We start from the raw sequence: 22,221 nt of genomic DNA on the forward strand, positions 1-22,221 counted from the left end.
CATTTTATCTCCCCTAGATTAAACTCTCGATCACTATCAAATACTTAGTGTAAATTTTAGGATCTTCATTTTGGCGCCGACTGTGGGGAAGATAAACGAAAAACATCTTTGCTAAGAAACCGATCTAAGATTCCTAAGCGCGACTATGAATCCAACCTGAACTCGATTTGACCGCATCGAATCGATCAGTCTCGACCCCTCCAGGTCTGGGAAACCGACGCCGTCAAAAGGTGCAACCCAAAGCCCGATGGGACAAAACACCACTTCCCAAAAACAGGTGCTCCCCGAAGGCGCAACGCAAAAGGCCGAAACTACAACCTTCCATGAACACGAAACCGTTAAGTTCGATATGCCCCACGACAATGCCTTGGTCATCACGTTAGAACTTGCCGGCACCACCTTTTCCAAGATCATCATCGATACCGGAACCGCCGCCAGCGTCATTTCAAAAAACACGTTACGTTTAATAAATCGTCCGACCACTGTTATCAGCGACGGAGCGACCCCCCTCATCAGCTTCGAAGGAAACTCGATCCAGCCACTCGGGATTGTGCCTCTAATCGCTTAAACTTATGACGTCGAGTTGGAAACTCAGTTTTCCGTCATCGATCACACCATACCCTTCGATGCCATCGTGGGGCGCTCTTGGCTACATCAGATGAGGGCGGTTCCCTCGATTTATCACCAGTGTGTGAAATTTCCATCACCAACCAGTGAGAAAACCATACGCGGAAGCCAGAAGCAGTCCCGAATCTGTTATATGTCCGGATTTCGGAAGATGCCTCCGCGAGAAGAAAACATTTCGCTAGTCCGCGACCCCACCGTAAAGGATCCCGATAAGAACCTCTCAAGCATTCAGGACTCTCCAGAAAAGTGCGTCAGTATCGGGAACGATCTCTCTCCAGACATCAAACACGATCTGCTATCATTCCTCAAGCAAAACATCAAGACATTCGCATGGTCAGCGACATATATGCCTGGGATCGACATTGATATCGCTTCCCACGATCTAAATGCTGACCCGACGTTTAAACCAGTCAAGCAAAAACAAAGAAAACTAGGACCTGAACGAGCTAATGCTGTAAACGACGAAGTCGACAAACTCCAAAAATTGGTTCCATTCGCGAAGTCCAGTATCCCGATTGGCTCGTAAACCCGGTAGTGGTAAAAATGAAAAACGGAAAATGGAGAGTTTGCATTGATTTCACCGACCTCAATAAAGCTTGCCCTAAGGACAGCTTCCCATTACCGCACATCGACCGACTGGTAGAAGCCATGGCCGGACACGAGCTGCTCTCCTTTATGGATGCATTCTCCGGCTACAACCAAATCCTCATGAACCCCGACGACCAAGAAAAAACGAGCTTCATCACGGAGCGCGGAACATACTGCTACAAGGTTATGCCTTTCGGATTAAAGAACGCCGGAGCAACCTATCAAAGGCTAGTAAACAAGATGTTCTCTGAACAGCTCGGGAAAACTATGGAAGTTTACATAGACGACATGCTAGTAAAATCGTCCAGAGCCAGCGACCACGTCTTTCAACTCCAAGAATGCTTTAACTTCCTCAACAAGTTCGGAATGAAATTGAACCCGACAAAATGCACCTTCGGAGTGCCCTCCGGGGAATTCTTCGGATACCTAGTAACCGAGAGAGGAATTGAAGCCAATCCGAAACATATCACGGCGCTCATCGATACTATACCTCCAAAGTCAATCCGAGAAGTACAGCGCATCACCGGCAAAATAGCCGCGTTAAACCGCTTTGTCTCTAGATCGACCGACAAATGTCTTCCGTTCTACAAATTGTTGAAAGGAAACAAAAATTCAATTGGAACGAAGAGTGCGATTCCGCTCTAAAAGAACTCAAAGCTTAAATAAGCGAGCCCCCTGTACTTTCAAAACAAATCATGGGGAAAACACTATTCCTATACGTCGCAGCATCCGAACATGCAGTAACCGGACCGCTGATCCGCGAAGAAAGCGGGGAGCAAAAACCAATATACTATGTAAGCAGATCATTAGTAGACGCCGAGACAAGGTATCCCTTTATGGAAAAACTAGCATTAGCAGTCGTAACTGCAGCTCGAAAACTGAGATCATACTTCCAATCACACTCGATCACAGTCATGACATCACAGCCTCTGCGGACAATACTCCCAGTCTAAGCCAATCTGGAAGGCTAGCGAAGTGAGCAATCGAACTCAGGGAATACGATATCGTGTATAAACCAAGAACAAACTCAAAAGCGCAAGTACTGGCCGATTTCGTCATTGAGCTTGTTCCGAGAGAGGCCGATGCGAGATCAAGAACCGAAAAATGGAAGTTGCACGTCGACGGAGCCTCATCAAAACAAGGATCTGGCATCAGAATACAGCTCGAATCTCCGACAGGAGAAATGATCAAACAATCATTTCGCCTGGGATTCAACGCCTCAAACAACGAGGCCGAATACGAATCTCTGATCGCGGGCTTGCGACTCGCATGAGGCATCGGCGCCTGGGAAATCAGCGCCTTCATTGACTAACAATTAGTCACAAGCCAATTTCACGTGGAATATGAAGCGAAGAACGAAAGAATGGAGGCATACCTTGCAGTGCTACGAGAAATTGCCCCGCAATTCGATGAGTTCGAGCTCACGAAAATACCTAGAGGGGAGAACACATCAGCCGACGCTTTAGCTGCGCTAGCTTTGACTTCCAACCCAGCGTTAAGAAGAGTGATACAGGTAGAAGGAATAGAGAAACCCATCATAAACCTCCCGTGCAAAGAAATCGATCCTCAGGGAATCGAACGTCCTCGCATCGGAGCAATCATAACACAAAGCAGAGCCAGGGGAGTTACCCAGAGTCGTGGCGACGAAATCGACAGTGAACTCAACGACCGACGAGACCAAAATGAGCCGCCCGTCAGGGCCAGGAAAACCACGACCACAGTGAGCCCGCTCGAAGAAGCCGATCATGAAGCTAACAACGAAGCACACAAAGCTTTCCAAAAAGAACTCGAAGCCAGACCAGACTGGAGAATCCCGATATACAACTACATAAAAGACGTCGAGCTCCCTGACGACAGATGGGAAGCCCGAAAGTTAAAAGCCCGATGTTCACGATATTGCATTATAGAAGAAAAACTATATAAACGAAGCATAAACGAACCTTATTTGCTGAGTGTATCTCCCAAAGACGCCTTTACAATTTTACACCAGACCCACTGAGGATCATGCGGGAGCCACTCCGGTAGACGATCGTTAGCAATCAAGATCAAGAAACTCGGCTATTTCTGGCCGACGATCGCCGACGAAAGCGAACAATTCGCACTAAAATGCGACAAATGCCAACGTCATGCGCCGATGATACACCAACCGACACAGAAGCTCTCCACAATATCATCTCCATACACCTTCATGAAATGGTCCATGGATATAGTAGGACCACTAATATCCTCAGGACCAGCTCAACTGAGGTTCCTTCTGGTGTTAACAGACTACTTTACCAAGTGGATCGAAGCCGAAACCGACCGCAATTCATCTCAAAAAAATTCAAGGAATTCTGCAACAAGTGGAAGATCAAGATTAAGGCCGCAAGCCCCCGTTACCCAAAGTGTAACGGGCACGTCAAAGCTGCGAACAAGACCATAATGAACAATCTCAAGAAAAGACTCGACCTCAAAAAAGAAAGATGGAGCGAAGAGCTGCACGGCGTCCTTTGGGCTTATCGGACGACCCCTCACACAGCAACCCAAGAGACTCAATTATCACTCTCTTACGGGGTCGAGGCCGTAATACCAGCGGAAATCGAGGTCCCAGGCCAGCGACGCAGGGTGTGTCCAGAAGACACCGAGCTCAATGAAGAGCTACTGATTGATCAACTGGATATGATCGAAGAACGACGGGAAAGAGAAGCAATCCGCGTGCAAAATTACCAACAAGCCACGTCGCGTTATTACGACTCTAATGTAAGAAATCACGCATTCTCCATCGGCGACCTAGTCCTTCGAATAGTATTCGACGGAACAAAAGAACCAAAAGCAGGAAAATTGGGAACCATATGGGAAGGACCATACAAAGTAACCAAAGAAATCCGAACCGGAGTATACGAGCTAGAAAAATGCAAAAATGGGCGCCCCGAAATGTGACCCTGGAACGCATACGACCTAAAGAAATACTACAAATAGCACAAACCCGAATCTCGACCAAGTCGATCAAGCTTCGAGCTGGGGGGCTACCGACATCTATAACTCAGTAAAACAAAACAGAACTACGAATAGACTTGATCCCTCGAGAAGGGTATGTAGGCAGCTCGAGATCGAGCGCAGCCCAAATAACCAAACAAACCTTTTTACTTCCCTTCTATTACTTAGGCAACTCAACTACGAACACAACCCACCTAGTCAATTACACTCTCAGGCCATATAAAGGCCCACAAAATAGATTCCTGATCAGTCTATGTTCTACGCTTTCTAAAGAATAAAATAACGAGCTCAATGGAGCCAAAAATAAATCAAACATACGATTAGAAAGGTATTAACCCGATAATCCATTGAAGGCATATATATGTTCTTCACAACAAAAACACAAAAGTCTAAAATGACAAAATATGAACACAAAGCACACAATACGATTAGTCTTCGCCTCAGTTTTGATTGACCGAATCACCAGATATCTGAGGGAGATCAAGGCGACTAAGAGAAGGATCCGACACCGAAGCCAAACCATAATCAACATCGAGCGAAATCTCCTGGCTCATAAGACGCTCCAATTCTTCCTCGAGCTCGTAACCACCCTCATTGTACTCGGTCAAAGCTTCGATCCGAGCTCGCACCTCCTGCAGACGAATCTCTACAGCTGTCTCCTTCTTCTTCACCTGCAGCTTCCCCCTCACCACGGCCAAAACCGAATCGTATTCTCGAGCAAGAGAGCGACGAGCAAGATGGCACTCCTTGCGAGCTGCTACATCACGACTTTCGAACTCTCGCCTATGCTTCTCTTTCACCGAACCAAGGTCGTTCTGAATTGCGACTTTCTCCACCTCAGCAGCAGCCAGATTTCCCTTTAATTCCTCAACCTCGACTTCACACTGTTGCCCTTTCACTCGAACAGCCTCCAACTCACCCCGGAGCTACTGAATTGTAAGAAGATGACCCCCGATCTCCTCTTTGCTCGGGACGTCAACTAGCCGCCTCTCCATCAGGGCAGCGTATTCATTGCTCGCCTCCATAGCCCAAGCAAAAGAAAAAATATCAAACAATCATACCGAAATCTCGGAAGCAATTGCAAGATAGCTTACCTTAGTGTTCGCAACCGCCATCTGAATATAGGCACCACGCTTCCGCATTTGCATCCGCTGGTTCTGGTCTTCCGCCAGATTGAAGCAAGACACTCGGGATCCTCAAGAATCACTGCATCGTTATCATATGAAAACGCCAACGCAGATACCTGCGGCACGTTCGGGAAGCGAGCACTCGGGTCAACCTGGGAAGTACCTTCACCAGGAACCCGCACTGATGGAGGAAGCCCCGAGCTCGACGAATTCGACCCCACGGAATTGATATCCTCAAGGACTTGAAGTTTACGCCGGTGGATCAACGAGTCGACATCGTCACCTCGAGATCGATCACCGATTAAACCGGCTGAGATGTTCGGCGTCACCCGGGCTCCGTCAGCAGGAACTGCGATCGATATGGGTCTAACCATAAGGCCCGGAGACTGAGCATGCGGCCTCGATCTTAGAACCGGCCCACGTCGAGCTTTCCAAGCTCGTTCCGACGATTCGGCCTCGGAGGACGCATGAGGGCGGTCGAGCAGAACCTCTTTTTCCCTTGCCCCTGAACGAAACAGATTCTGGAGGCTTCAGAAAAACTTAAACGATCTAGCTTAAATTTCCTCTAAAAAGAAAAGAGAAAAAGCTTACTCTTGTTTTGACGACCCTTTCCTGGTCGGACTGGAGCCGCCAGCACGATAGGAGTAGCACAGTTTTTACCCGGTGGAAGGGCGTAAGCAGCTCGAATTCGCTCCACAGTAAACGCAAGCCACCTAGGGTTACCTCGACGCAGGGTGGCGATTAGTCCACGAAGCTCGAAAGTCATAGGCGAAGAACCAAAGGGCTCTACAAACAAGTAGAAAAGAATTAAATAAAAAACACACCAAAAGCCAATCTAAAGCAAGGTTCGGTCATAAAAAAATCTTACCAATTTCATCGGACCACTCCCTAGGAATCCTGCTAAAATCAAAGTCGCCGACTGACGTTGGGTTGATCTTAAAAACGAAGAATTTCTCTCTCCACCTGTCGTCTCTGTTAGGAATGTCGTCTATAATATAACGGCCGGCGCGACGAGCGAGGATCATCGTACCCAGAAAACCGTTGTTCCGCTTGATGACAAACAACTACTTCAATTTCCTAAGACCAAACTCAAGACCTTCTTCTCTAGCTCGGAACCACGAAGACAAGAAGTAACGAAAAAAATTGGGCGCCATCTAAGCAAAGGCCATTCCAAGCTCCGCCAGCACCTCAAGGAGAAAGCGAGGAAGAGGGAACGATAAACCACCGTCCTCGAAATGCGACATGTAGGCGACGCAATACCCATGCCTCACAGTCTCCAGAGTCTTTCCGTCGGGGAGCTCGAGTTCAACAGCATAATCGACTCCCCAAAGATTGTAGATAGCATCGATGCCTTTCCCTTTGAGGATTGATCGGAGATAAGGGCCGAACTTTTCGTCTGCCATAATCCCGAAGCAAATAGAAAGATAGAGGGAAAAGCGATGATAAAAAGAAAACAGAATCGTCGTGTTGAGAAAGACGATACACTCAGCAAAAATGATATATAAATATATACCGAAAAACGGTTCCCGAAGAGGTTAATCATAACCGGCCACGAACTATCGATCTCAGCCACATGATTCGAAAAATGGCCGACAAGTCAAATCAAACCAATGCGCGTGACATCCCACTTCCCGAGAACCGCGACGCCGCCGGAGTATGACAGTTTTCACCCTTTCGGTTTCCCAATAAACTAAAAGGGCTGGGGGACAAATGTCGGACCCAATTCTGGTCCATATGCCAAATGGGCCAGCACCGGTCTGGGCCGCGGGACGCGGAGCGACTAGGAGGCCCAGTACGAGCAAGAAGAGATCGATTAAGGAAGCCGGAGATCGCGGAACGGTTGCAGAGATCGCGGAGTCAAATTACTATAAGGAGATATCGAGAGATACGAAGAGGGACACGCTGAAAACCCTAGAGAGAGCTACACCCATACATCGACCTTGTTTTCATCTAGCTTTAAGTCTTTTACCTTATCGATCTCGCTTGTAACGTTCGATCTTATTTCATTGATTGTATTCATCCTTATTCATCAATAAAATCCATCTTTGCCTACTGGAAACTGATTACATCGTTATATTCTAAAAATCTTGTTGCCTACATCATTTTATCTCCCCTAGATTAAACTCTCGATCACTATCAAGTACTTAGTGTAGATTTTAGGATCTACAGTAGGGACTATGTGATGAGTGCGGGGGCCAGAGAGATCTAGGCTAGCGATGCATATGAGTACGGGGGCCAAGAGAAATATGAACTAGCGACGTATAGAGTGCGGGGGCACAGAGACATATGAGTTAGCGACGCATGTTGGATGAGTATGGAAGCCTAAAGACGTCTGAGCTAGCGACGTATATTTTCTGGTGCGGGGTGTAGAGATGTTTGCATATTGACGCATATTTATGGAGTGCGGGGGTCCAGAGATGTCTGGACGAGCGAAGAATATTTTATTATCGTATATCCTTATGAGGAGAATGCAGGGTGTGTGGACTAGCTATGTACCATCAGCGCATTTATCTGAGTCAGTGGTTTGCGGTTTAGCATCTCATACCTCACTGAGTGACTCGCTTGTTACTCACATTTCTTTTTTTCCATTGCAGTTGAGCTTACCGAGTAGTTGGATATCTGAACGATTTGGTGTCTTTGGGATAATTGTATTTATTTCTGTTTTAATTAATGATTTATACGATTTTTACATTCGACTTAGTTGACATATTTTTATAATTCAGTTTAAAGATGTATTTATTTCAGATTAATTTTATTAATTGTTTCGATATTTTATTCGATTCTGAATAACTCGGTTAAATTTGATATTTTTGATAAGTAGCACGCCAGTCTCGAGAGGAAGAAACGGGTGTTACAACATCATTCCATGCATTCTTATATTTAGAACTTTTTAACTCTCGTCCTGACTATAGAAAAGCTGCATATATACTTTCAATTTCCTTCAACCGTTGACTCGGAAGCCAAAATGTTGAGGACCAAAAATTCACCATACTGATGATGCTGATTTGAAGAGTTGTAAGCGTCGTGCATAAAAAAATATTTTATTTAAGTTATATTGTATTTAACGATTATTTATTTTAAATATGTCTCTTATCCTCTAGTTTTAAATATGACTTTTACTCTCTAGTTTTAAATAGTACATACTTTATTACATAAATTCTAATAAATTTTACATTATGTTTGTTTTAGTTAATATACATTAAATTTATTAAAAAATTAGTTTGTTAATTAACCTGATTAACAAAAAAAACAATTTTCAGTTATTTGACTATCAACAAAAAAATCATTTGATTAATATTGTTTTAGTTTTTATTTGTTAAGACACACTAACAATTTATTTTGATTTATATATATATATATATATATATATATATTATTTTGTGTAAATAATATATATATAAGTTGATGTAGTATTTTTATATTTGTAATTATATTTAGCTGAATTTTTGGTTATCGTGAATATATATATATATGTTGTGGTAAATTTGTGTAGGTGCGTTTGGGTACTACAAAACGTATAAGCAAGCAAGGAAAAGTACGGGAAAATATCAAAGTAGCGTTTTATTGAGTTTTAGAGTAGGAAGTACAACGGTTAGTGCATAAACCTCAGTTTTAGCGGTCTAATTCTAATATTTTGTATACAATAGTTTATCCCTTATTATAGCGTTTGAGCTCTCCTAATATAAGTAGTTTATAGTCAGAAATTAGTCTATAGACTTTCATATCTGGAAATATGGTATCCGGAAGTAAAGATGGAGCTGGGATTTCCTCCAAGCAAAAATCAGAAAGTCGTCGTCCTGCTCTAAAAAAATAGTAATGTCTTCCTAAATTATTTATTCATATATATTAATGTATTCCTAATTTTTTTAATTCATATATATATATATATATATATATATTACTTTGTTGCTGAGACATGATTTATTAATTATTTAATATTTCAAAACGGAATGTTTACATAGAAAATTTATTTAGTGATATATGAACCATTAGTCATTACTTTAATAGATTAGTCATTACTTTAATATATGTAAATGCAACTAATTTTAATAATATATATATATTTACAAAATATAATATATAAATTAATGTAAAAATTGTGTTGTAATTACTTTTATTTTTTATTTTTAATGTGATATATATATATATATATATATTATATTTTTTATGGTAATATATAAGTAAATATCTATTAATATTTCAAAAATGTTGGCAAAATAAATATTTAAATTTAAAAGTTACTTTAATGATGTTTTGAAATTTATTAATAATTATGATATTTAAATATTTTTGTCAGAAATATAATTTTTTATAAGAGAATTTTATATGCATAATTTGATTGATATCAAATTATATTTTATGAAAACCATGTCTAGGAGTTTGTGGTCAAATGGTAAGGAGAAAGACTTAAGATGTTAACACATTTTAGATTCTATCCATCTGTCATGCGAAATTAAATTACATGTTACCTGGATATTTTATATTAATATAGATTTTTGCTTTTGGTTTATTTGAATATCTCGAAGGAAGGTATATCCATGAACTACATATTTACTCGAGAATTAGTCTAGTTTTTCCATATAGGTTTAGGACACCTCTAAAATAATAAGAAAAAAAAAACCATGTCATTGTTTTATGAGAATGTATATGTTGTAACATATATATACTAAAATTTCACTATATATAGTAATTGATTATTGAAGGACAATACAAAAAGAGACTGGGCACGTGCCACTGTATGTCTTCACCTATGTCCACCACTGCATATGACTTGTCGCTTTCTCTGTTTTTGGGAGACACGTTTCTTCCTCAAACTCTTTCCTATGTAAAAACACATTTATGACTTGATGGTAATCAGGTAATGTAACAATATAAATTGAACCTTGGTATTAGTATTGTCATGTAGATATTTTGCATGTGAATACCAACGTTGTCGCCTTAAAACTAAGTTCGAACATATCAATTTAATAAATAAAAAAATAACAGGAGTGCAAAGAAAACACTAATTACAGTACTGTTATTGTAGGCTCAACATATATATATATATCTTATATATTAGAAGAGAAGCATTATAATAAATGTATTCACACTAAATTGGAGACATGCCAAGTATACAAACATTGTAATAAATACGTTTACACTAAAATAGACATATGTCACATTTAGAAAGTTTTCCTGCCAAACTCTACATAAATATGTTCACACTATTTACTTTACGTTTTTTTAATATAAAACTCACATGCGTAGTTCTTTTTACGTTATTTTTACTGTCTACGAATAGAGCCGGAAAAATTATTCATAAATTTTGATTCGTTATCTGTTTTGATTTGAACCGAAAAATACAGATATTCGATACTCTACGAAGCAAATATCAATATTTATAGAAACAGATATCCAATTTGATATGTCATATGCATATATATATACACATATATTTAATGAATTATATATAAGTTATATATTATAGTTTATATAAATTTTACAATATTTTTGTTTTTAAATAATTTCATTTTTAAAATTTTATTTTTCATGTATTATTTTGAAAAAAATATCATTTAATATTAATTAACAGTATCTTTATATATTTATCAACCATCTTTATATACTTTTACATACACATACATGTGCACATTGACATGAACACCTTATAACTAAGTATTTAACACAACTAAAATATCTAATATTTTTTGAAGTTAAAATATTCTTTTTGTTAATGTTTCTTTCACTATCGACCAAATTGTACTAGAATGATTTGTCTTAATAATTTTCTTTTCTTTTTTTAACTATTATCTGTTTAGAAACTATAATATGAAACCATTGGTTCGACATCACGACTATATAAGATTCATAACATGAATACAAACAAATAATAGAAAATTTTGATTATAAGAAGGGAAAAAAAAACCAAAAACCAAAAACATCAAACTTTTTAACCGAACAAACCAAATAAATACTGATTTAAAATGATAGTTATATTTTAGGAGATTAAAAACCAAAACATAACCTAAAACCGAACCGATATCTAGATTAAACAAATTAATATCTTTTTATTAAAAAAATAACGAAACTAGTAATCACATTCGCGGATTACCTAGTATATATATAATACACGCAGTATCATGTCTTCTTGCATAATTTTTTTTCTCCTCTCAGTGTCCTCTCACTGCCTAAAAGAAAGATGGTTCTCAGCTGAACGGCCACCGAAAGTAACGAACCTGTTAGCTCGACGTTTGGGTCTCGCTATGCCCTAACTGCACTTCCCAAGTAATTAAGAAGGAAAAATCTTTTAATTCTTCTTACTGTTAATGAATTTTTTTAACGTTAACGAATTTACTCGTTAAAATAATGATGGAATTAATTGAAGGTATGAGATTGGTGAGAGCTCGATACCAAAGGATGCTGCGTATCAGATCATAAAAGATGAGCTAATGCTTGACGGTAGCCCCAGGCTGAACCTGGCCTCGTTTGTGACGACATGGATGGAGCCAGAGTGTGACAAACTTATTATGGACTCTATCAACAAGAACTATGTCGACATGGACGAGTACCCTGTCACTACCGAGCTCCAGGTCTCTCCATCTCTTTATATTCCTAATTTCATAATAAGTGATGGTGCTGCCTAGATCTCGTTTTAGTTTCTAGTATTATATCAACCAAACTGAAATCACACTAAATGATTTGGTAGGGTCACATTTGTGCAATGGGTTTTAACAAAATACTAGGTTAAGAAATATTGTCATATATATATATCTTGTATTTGTTAAAAAAAGTAGACAAAAACCCGATAATAAACCGCGTCCGTGTAGAATGAGATATTAACAAAATATTTGATAATTAATAATTTTTGAAAAGTATTTTTAATAATAAAACATTATAACAAATATATTTAATGATTTATTCAAATAAAACTGAAAAGATTTAATTTTAATCAATTGAAGTATAATATATATTTTGAAATTTTGAAATTATTGTATACTTTAGTTTAAACAATATGTGTATATATATATACTAGTATATATTAAATGAAGTTTTTTATTCATTTTTATAATCATTTGTATCTTTTGTAAAGTTTTAAAATATTGACTCATGAAATTTTAAACTTTGAATTTCTTACAAATTCAAAATATAAGATAAATGAAAATTTTAATTTTTTATATAATAAATGTGATTGTTAAATTTATTTAAACAGTATGAAATTAAATAAAAATAGTAGAAGACACAAAAATTGTTATAGAATCTTTATTATGTAATATCATTCATTATCATATATATTTTAAATCAGATTAAGTAATTTTGTAGTTTTTGTAAGAAGAAGATTGTTTTGAATAATACTAATTAGTTTTATAGTTAATTTAATGATAATATATGTTCAGGTTTTTGACCAAATAATGAATGTCAGGTATTGTAAGTATTTTAGCAACTTGAAAGTATTTTTATAATGATTTTAGTAATAACACACACAGTTGTTATAATATTGTCAAATAATATAATACCCTGAGTTTGATTTAGTTTTTTTTCAAACACCCATGAGTTTGATTTAGTTTTCTTTTGTAAACGAATATCAAAAAGTAGGTTTGTGGAAATGTTGTTTTTATGCTTCATTGCTGACATATTAAGGTTCTTGGAACGTTTCGTTTCTTAGGTTTCCTAAATACGCTGTGACTATTTGTAATAATAAAAGTAAGAAAAAGAAGAGTTTTCCAGTTTCAAGAAAGAAGAGTTTCTCAAGTAGTGTTTTCAAATGAGATTTTTTATCATATGTTTGTGTATGAATGATCTAATTTTATTTAATCATTTTATCTAAATAATAATTAAATCATAATTAAAGTTAATATTATTGTGATTTGAACTTCTATTTAGGGCAACCTCTTGTTGAGCTTCTCAACAATTTAAATAATAAAACTTTAATAAAACTGACTAATAACTAAACACACGATCTTACAATATCCACACTGTAAGATCTACATGGTTTCTTAAAATCTCTCTTCAGATACTTTATCTCCCCCCCTGATTTCTCTTTTTGTTTTTCATTATTTCAATGAGTAAGAAAGTCGTTTTAGCTATGCCTTGGAGGTGGCTCTAAAGAAATTCAACCAAATCTGCCAGTGTTAACATTTCTACTAATTTTCTCAGAAATTTATTTTAATATTTTTAAAATAGTGACTTAAGTAATTGACGTGACAATTTTCTTTTTTTATTCTTTTGGTACCAAGGACATTTGGGTTTCGGATTTAGGTTTATATCCTCATTGGCTTTATTCTTTTAGAATGGACTCAAATTCGATTAAAAAGTTTCAGGTTTGAATATAATTTGTAATGCATTCCAAATTTTATTTCTAATACTTATTTCAGATTTAGTTTGCTTTGGTTCATATTCAAATATTTTAATATTTTTAGATATCAGAAAATATAAAAAAAATTATTTAAGATGGCTATTTAAGTTTCAAATAATTATTCAGAAATTTGACTTCAGTTTTTTTGAATTTTTGGATTTACGGAGTTGTTAGACTATTTCCAACCCACATTCTATTACAGAGGTGGATTTGCTCTATTGTATCTCTCTATAATAGAGATCCTCTATTTATAGATAAAAATATAGAGATGTGCTATTTTCACTTCTTGGTTTTTCGATCTCAAAAGTTTTAGTAGAATCCATTGTTATTTGTTTAAGAATTTTCAAAATCCATTCAAATCTCTTGTTACTCAAAAAGTTTAGTTATAATTGATTATCTAATTCTAACTAAATCTAGTGTTATTGGGAGATGAATTCTATTCATTTTTACTCATAAGATTCAATTTTCAAAATATCGTAAAATATCTTATGTATCCATGTGATTTTCAAAATTCTTGTGATAAAAAAACTAGAAAACAAAATAATTATTTTTATCAAATATCTATTGCACTTAGATCCAAATTATATGTTCAAAATTATAATTCATTACATTTATATATTTTTACATTTTTGAATATATAATTTTTTTTTAAATATTATATTTTTCAATATAAATATTAATAATTACATTTACAAATATTAATAATTTTAAAATATTTTTTTTAAATAGTCTCAAAAAATATTTTCTAATTTCAAAAAGAAAATTTGAAAAAATAATTTTTTTTTAAGAAAATAGAAAAATTATAAAAAATATAAAAATGTTCGAAATTAAAAACATATAATTCAAAAATATATTAAAACAACTTTTATTTTTTTTATTTTTTTTATTACTTATACATTTCTACAGCAAGGAGTAAAATAGTTCTTTACCTTTTCAATGAAACTTTTTTTAATGCTCTTTTTATGATAAAATCTTTTAAAATGACTATTTAAGAAAATTGTTCAGTTTTGTATGTATCAATATTATTTTCTTTTTAATTTGAAAGCAAAAAATAAATAATCATGCTATATGATTTAGAAAATAAGTATAAAAGGGAATACAAATTCATGAAAATCTATATCAATCTAAAAAATTATGATCAAATTTCATAAGTTAATGTATATAAATTTTTACAATCCACATAACTTTTTATTATTTATCAACTCTCGAAAATTCACAAATTCTACACAAATTCATCTCTCAATAACTCCTCCTAAAATATAGGAGAAGATTAGGTGATGGCAAAACATAACAATCAAATAGCCGAAATAGAAAGTTTTGTTGGTAAACCTAAACCTCTCGTTGTTTCACACGTCGCCACGCTTTTGGTTTTGATTGGTCCACTCAATTCCTTTTATCCATAAGAAAAAAATTAACCAAAAAATGTAAAAAATTGACTCGGTAAGTTCTCACTTGGGGGTATGATACGATATTTGTATTTATTTTTATCTACTAGTACCATTTTTCATCAAACAGTTATTCTACTATTCAAATTTGAGGTGGTATGAAAAACCAGACCGGAACAAAACAATTAATGTAGTGCAAGTTCCTATGAAAAGGTTGACTATTTTAGCTAATGAATCAAATAATACATATTCAGAGCGAGGAAATTTTGTGAATTCACTTTTTAGCTCCGTCAACTCCTTATGCTATGTGGAAAAGTTAAGCCATGCAAGATCCTTACAATTAGTGTCAAAATATTGCACGATGATTGTTGTAGAATGCACTCCATTATCCTTAAAAGAGTTTCGACTTTCGAAAATAGTGAGAATTTTTTTCAGTTGGTTTTTGGCTCCCATTAGCTGAATTGTTTCTTTTGAGTTTGTCCATGTTCATCCACAACTATTAAAAAGTGAATCATGTATCCATGATCCCTCAATCATGCATGTTTCCGGGGTCAGGCCATGTGTTGGATGTTGTATGTTTGTTGGTTTTTCCTTTCTAAAATTAGTTTCAAATCAAGCATGGTATTCTGACTTAGCATGTCGAACAATTTTCAAATGTCAAACAATTTTCAAAGTTTTTTATTTATTCTTCTAAATAATTTATCTTTCATCGTTTTTCAAATGTACCATATAATCTAAGGATATGATCCTTATCTATCTTTGGGTCTTTAATATTTTTCTTTCATCAGAATAGATAGTCCATATTTGTCTGGTGGCTTGCATCGGAGAGCACTGCCAGTGGAGTTGGTGTTGTTGTGTGTGTCCATGTCTAAAAAGATGTATCATTTATAGTTTTATCCTTGCACCACATCTGGAACAACAGCTGTCTCATCTCATATTTTGATGTGTCAAATTGTTTGTCAGTGCTAATTGTCCAGATAACAACTGCCAAATATAATGTTTAATTTTTGGTGGAGCTTATATCTTCTAAGCAGAGGCTTGTATGTAAAAGTACCATTTAAAACTTACATCTAGTTTATATTTTATTTATGAAATATGCTAATGAAAATAATTTTTTTTTTGTAATTCATTTAAAGATAATAATATCAATGTACTTCTAATTCATGTATTGACGATATATTAAATATTTTTAAAATAGAATTTTCTTTTAAAACAAAAATCATAACAATATAAAATATATTTGAAGTATTGATGACCCTACGGTTAGTCAGGCAAACTAAACTTATATTTACTTACACGAAACATATTTCATGTATGATATCATTTCTCAACTTAATGATGCTACATAATTAACATTATGAACTTGATTTTATTCATCTAAAAAGTGATTTGAACGTCTCAGATGTTAATTCCATTTAATCCTTTCTTTTGATCAGTTAAAATCTGACATAATCTATGGTAATTTAACTAAAATTTGACGATCACAATAAAAAATAAATCAGGGAAATTAGAGTTTCAAATCGGTGATAAAGAAAGAAAGTGGGTGACATCATGTGGATTATTTGACCAAAATTTAGGTGTCCGGAAATTGATTAACTCATGTCTCTAGATTTTGGTCAATAATCCTACACGGTTTCATCATCTTTTTTTTTCTCACCGATTTGAATCAAGACTAATTTCTTAAATTTTCCTTTTTCACATTGAAGAAGCGGAGTCCATTGATATTTAATTTTTTTTTCTTGGACAGGTTTTAATACAGGTTTTTTTTTTTTTTAAATCTTGTATTTCAGTTTTTAAAGATGTACTGTTTCTTTTGTCTTTAACAAAAAACGTTTCTTTTGTTTTTAACAAAAAAAAATGTTTTTTTTGTCAAGTATATGATTATAAATTTTTGAAAAAAAGATCATAGGATTTTTATGGTATGGATAATAAGAAGATCATATGATATTCTATCGCGAATAATATGTTTCTTATTGTTTTCTATCATATAAATTATATATATATCTATGTGTATATATCGGACTAACAATACTATAGCTTACCTTAGTTTACAAAATTTGTTTATATTTCATTTCTCATATGATGATCATGAATTCGATCCATTGGACATACCAATCTTGTAATTACGTCTCCTACCGAATGGTGAAGGGCTACAAAAACGTGCTCTTTTCTGTTTTTGTTTTTTTGTAAAAACTTGTTGTAACGGCCCGGTTCCTGACCCAAAAATTTTCATAAAAGAATGGGCTTCTCTACGGTCCACTTGACAAAAACCTAGGGTTCCCTTCACCTTTTCATATAAAAAGAGTTGCAGCCCCTTCTTTTGTCTCATTCTGAAACTTGAGCGAAGCTCTGCAGAGATTTAGAGAGACTAGGAAACCCTAGCCGTCAAGCTTATCTTTTTCTTTTCTCTCTTCTTCTCTCACGCCTCTCTCTCTCCTTTCTCTCCCCGTTGGATCTCTCCCTCTCTCCTCGCCGCGAGTCACCCCGAGAGCAAGCCGAGCCGCCGGTGGTGGTGGTCGTCCAAGCGGTGGTGGGGTGGTCGTCAGAGTGTGGTGATGGTGGTGGCTGTGTGGTGTTATGGTGGTGACCAGATCTCGCCTCTCTCTTGTTTCCTTGTTCCAGATCTATTCAGATCTCATCTCCCTTGTTCTTGTTTCGAGATCCAGACCCAGATCTAGGCTAAGGTGGAGTGTCTTGAACCCAACTTTCTCCCATGATTCTGTATACTCCTTTATGTTGGAGTTAGGATTGAGTAGTCCATGTTTGAGAGCTAGGTTGATAGAACATGTTTATTGTTAGGATGATAGATGAATGAATCATGATGCATCAGAACCCTCATACTGTTAAATGGGACTTAATGAACTGGTTTATGTTGTTGTGATGATGATTGGTTGATGAGTGATGCTTGTGTGATTGGATGGGTAGTCCCATAGGTTGATTGTGATTAAAGCTAGGATGCTAGAAAGAAGCGAATGCTAAGATGATAAATGAGTATTGATTGCTAATGTTATTGCAAGTAGAACTTGAATGCGATGTGTATTGTGTGAGACACCGATAACGGGTGGCGTCTAGTGAACGTGTATGAGTACGAGTCTAAGTGAAAGTGAATGAGAATGAGTAAGTGTAAGTGAAAGTGAAAGGGAATGAGAATAAAAATGTGAACGTGTCAAGGAACTTGCTTGATGTCATGTTTGGACCACCAATAACGGGTGGGCGTCTAAAGTCTAGGATGTGTGAACCTGCGGAACAGTAGCCTAACATGAGGTACCCGCAGGAGCCCACGGGACAGTAGCCTAACAAGAGGTACCCGTGGGAGTGACCCGCGGGACAGTAGCCTAACAAGAGGTACCCACGGGAAATGTGTAGTGGCGCCATAAGATCGAGTCAATGCCGAGTCGTGGCGTAATTATGGCTATTATGACCGGGGGCGGACAGTGCCAGGATGGGCCAACGTGCTGCAATTCGGATAGCCATGTAGGAGCTGGAGGGGGACGGATGCTCGAAAGAGGCACCCTTCCAGGGCAGGCCGGAACGCGTAGGGACATCCGTAAACGGCTATAGGTCCATACGTCTAGGATGAATGGAGTCGAGTCGGTTGTGTATGTCGAGTCGGTCGAGTCTATTGAATTATGTGTGTAGCAATGAGTGAGATCATTGTATTGATTGATCACTAGGTTGTTAGAAATGAATGGAAGTGAATGAGGAAAATCATAGATGACGTTAGGAAATGATAAAATGCATTAACTGATTGTAGTGGCTAGTCAGTCCTAGTTCCCGCATAGAGTAGTATAGAGTGTCATGCGGGCAGGCTGGTCTAGAGCCATTTCACTGAGTAACTTGTTGCTCACCCCTTCATTTCCATTTCCATTTTTCCCTGTGCGCAAGACTGTAAGTAGAAGTATATGGATGTGGGTGCGACGGTATTTCAAAGAAGGTTATGCGTCTGTCGACCCTTGGGACCAGTAACGGGACACGTAGGGTTGTCTAAATGAATAGACACGTGTTCATAACGCCCTTTCGATAATCTCGGTCGGACGCCGGGGGATCGGGCCGTTACACTTGTGGTCGTAAATCATCATTTTTAATTGATTGGAAAAACAGAACCGATGTGTAAATATGATAGCTCGACTGTTCAATGCGCCTCTTGGAGACACTGAGACCGCCATGGGAGTAGGAACGGTTGGATCTTCAGAAGCTATCATGTTAGCCGGATTGGCCTTCAAAAGGAACTGGCAGAACAAACGCAAAGCTGAGGGTAAAACCTATGATAAACCCAACATTGTCACCGGAGCCAATGTTCAAGTAAGTATAACATCTTTATCTCACTATTTCTTAACATTTTAGGGAATAAAATGGTGAGAAGCGTAATAATTAGCAAATATAAATGTAGTTAACTTATTTTCGGAAACAATATTCTAGAATATGTTATACTCCCTCCGTTTCTAAATGTAAGTAGTTTTAGCAAAAAGAGTTTGTTTCACAATATAAGTAGTTTACATATTTCAATGCATCTTTTTCGTTTAGGTTTTTAATAATTGGTTGAATTAATTGACTAAATAATATATTTTTTTAAATAACAATTTTCTAAATATTCGTGCTTTTAAGCAAAACTACTTACAATTAGAAACGGAGGGAGTATGTATTACTGCGATTGTTATATTCAGAAACCAGTTTTCAAAAACCATTGTTCACATAGATTAATACATTCTCTTTAATCCATTTTTGTTGAAGAGTTTAGTTTCGATACATATGTTTTTCTTCAGTATTATTACAAATTTTGGTTTTTAAAAAGTACATTTAGTATAATTACTTCCAAACCCAAAAATACTTTCAGGTGTGCTGGGAGAAATTCGCTAGGTACTTCGAGGTGGAGCTAAAAGAAATCAAGCTTAGTGAAGGTTACTACGTGATGGATCCAGATAAAGCAGTAGAAATGGTAGACGAGAACACAATATGTGTTGCTGCCATACTTGGGTCAACACTCACCGGTGAGTTCGAAGACGTCAAGCGCCTTAATGACTTGCTGGTCAAGAAAAATGATGCGACTGGCTGGAACACTCCAATCCACGTTGACGCGGCAAGTGGAGGCTTCATAGCTCCGTTTATTTACCCTGAATTGGAATGGGACTTTAGGCTTCCTTTGGTGAAGAGTATCAATGTGAGTGGTCATAAATATGGGCTGGTCTATGCTGGTATTGGCTGGGTCGTGTGGAGGACACAACAAAATTTGCCTGATGAGCTTATCTTTCATATTAACTATCTTGGCGCTGATCAGCCAACTTTTACTCTCAATTTCTCCAAGGGTATATCTATCTTTCAGTTTCTTGTTCGGTACTCTGAACATTAATGTTTGTTGATATTAATGTAATGTGATGAACGTTTTTGATTGTTTGTAGGATCGACCCAAATTATTGCTCAGTACTATTAGCTCATACGTCTTGGCTACGAGGTGAGTGTATTGACTCAAAAATATGTTTATGTAAATTCTTGTGTTAGCAATACATCTAGTCCAAATTTTTCCGATTAGATGAATATATTCGAAATGTATAAGGGAGGTACGGTTAGAAAGAAAAAAAAGAATATATGGTCAATTTTCTTTTATGATTGTCGTGAATCATTGTTACACATATAAACTTTTTAATACACATATATTAGTGTGAGGCACTTATATAGGCAGTTGGTTTTATTTGAATAGGGCTACACGAATGTGATGGAGAACTGCAGAGAGAACATGTTGGTTCTCAAAGAAGGAATAGAGAAAACAGAGCGTTTCAACATTGTCTCAAAGGACGTAGGAGTGCCACTCGTAGCTTTCTCTCTCAAGGGTCAGAGTTTCCACAGCGAGTTCGAGATCTCTGAGATGCTACGCCGTTTCGGCTGGATTGTTCCCGCTTACACTATGCCTGCGGATGCGCAGCACATCACGGTTCTGCGTGTTGTCATTAGGGAAGATTTCTCAAGAACACTTGCAGAAAGACTTGTGGCTGATATTTTGAAGGTGCTTCATGAGCTTGATACCTTACCTTCCAAAATATCAAGGAAGATGGGAGCTGAGGATTTTGCCAATGTGAAAAGGAAGAAGGTGAAGAGGGAGAAGCTGATGGAAGTTATTGTTGGATGGAGGAAGTTTGTGAAGGATAGGAAGAAGATGAACGGTGTGTGTTAATGTGAAGTGTTGTGTTTGTGAATGAAAAAGGACATGGGGTTTGTGTTTGTGAATGAAAGGATATGGGGTTTGTGTTTGAGGCAATAATAAATTGTGAATTATATTAAGTTAGAGCATATAAACCGAAAAACCAAATTCAAAATCAAAACCAAAACTGAATATGTACTCAAATATATAAAACACAGTTTATATAACTTACAAATATTCATTATTTAGCTTTAAAATTACCAAATATTTTTAAAAGTGCTACTCACAAACCTAACAACCCGAAAAAACAAAATTTCCAACTGTCTTTAATCCAAAATATTTAAATTTATACAAGTTACCAATACTTAATCCGAAAAACTTAATATATTTGATTTTTATGCCCGATTATCTGAAATTAACCAAATCGGATCGAATTGGTTCCAAAATTTTATTAGATATTAGCTAGTTTCAAAGATTTTTATTTTAACCAAACTATAAAATGAGAAAACCAAATTTAACGAGAATCAAACTGAAAATTAAATGCCCAAACCTAGCCTAGATTATATGATAAGGTTGAAACTCATATTGAGCATTTTTGATGTACGCCATATGACGCACACAATTTATTTTATATGTCTAACTAGATTTTGATCCGCGCTTTTGAAGTGAATGTTTTGGTTATTTAAAAGAGAATTGTTTTTGTAAAATGTAAGATTGTTTATAATTGCAAAATATTCAGAAATTTTATGTTTTGTTTATAATACATTTATAATTGTGTTAAGAAAATTAGGAGTGGGAGGCCCTGATCAAGGGGACGGAATTGCTTAATTTCCTTGGTCTGGTCAACTATTATCGTCAGTTCATCAAGGGATATTCGAAGAAGGCAACACCGATTTTGTATTTTGTAAAATAAATTTTGAGACAGGACTCACACACTAGCTAGACAAATTTAGGTCCTAGTTATGTTTTTGTATTGATTATTCATGTTGTGGTTCTGTGTGAAAGGTTTAACATCTTTCAAAGTGATTTTCATACTAGAAGAAATGCATGTTT

At 36.3% G+C, this 22,221-nt stretch overlaps 1 pseudogene; it reads left to right on the forward strand.

Moving 5' to 3' along the window:
* The first annotated feature begins 11,446 nt into the window (after window positions 1-11,446).
* On the forward strand, window positions 11,447-21,308 carry LOC111210092 (annotated as a pseudogene).
* The last annotated feature ends 913 nt before the right edge of the window (window positions 21,309-22,221 follow it).

Source organism: Brassica napus, chromosome C3 (assembly GCF_020379485.1).
Source record: "Brassica napus cultivar Da-Ae chromosome C3, Da-Ae, whole genome shotgun sequence".
NCBI lineage: Eukaryota > Viridiplantae > Streptophyta > Magnoliopsida > Brassicales > Brassicaceae > Brassica > Brassica napus.